We start from the raw sequence: 302 nt of genomic DNA, 5'->3' as shown, positions 1-302 counted from the left end.
TAAAAAGTGAAATAAATTTAATTGAGAGTTATCCTTCGTCTGTCCCATTTTATGTGAGACTTTTTATTTCTCGAGAATCAAATAGTTTAAGTTTAACCATAAATTTGCATATATATCTTCATTTTTAATTTTTTTTTTGGAGAAATTAGATAAATAGTAATCGTAGCTTCTAAGAAATGTGACATCATCATTTACATATCCAACTTTTATATATATAAAAAAGAGTTAAAAAAGAAAAAATAAGTGATTTAAGAAAATTATATAAATAACATTAATGATGAGATGAAGATTAAGAAAAAACG

This window comes from Solanum tuberosum, unplaced genomic scaffold (genome assembly GCF_000226075.1).
Source record: "Solanum tuberosum cultivar DM 1-3 516 R44 unplaced genomic scaffold, SolTub_3.0 scf00550, whole genome shotgun sequence".
Lineage (NCBI taxonomy): Eukaryota > Viridiplantae > Streptophyta > Magnoliopsida > Solanales > Solanaceae > Solanum > Solanum tuberosum.
The sequence above is the reverse complement of the archived record's forward strand: the minus strand, read 5'-3'. Positions refer to the sequence as shown.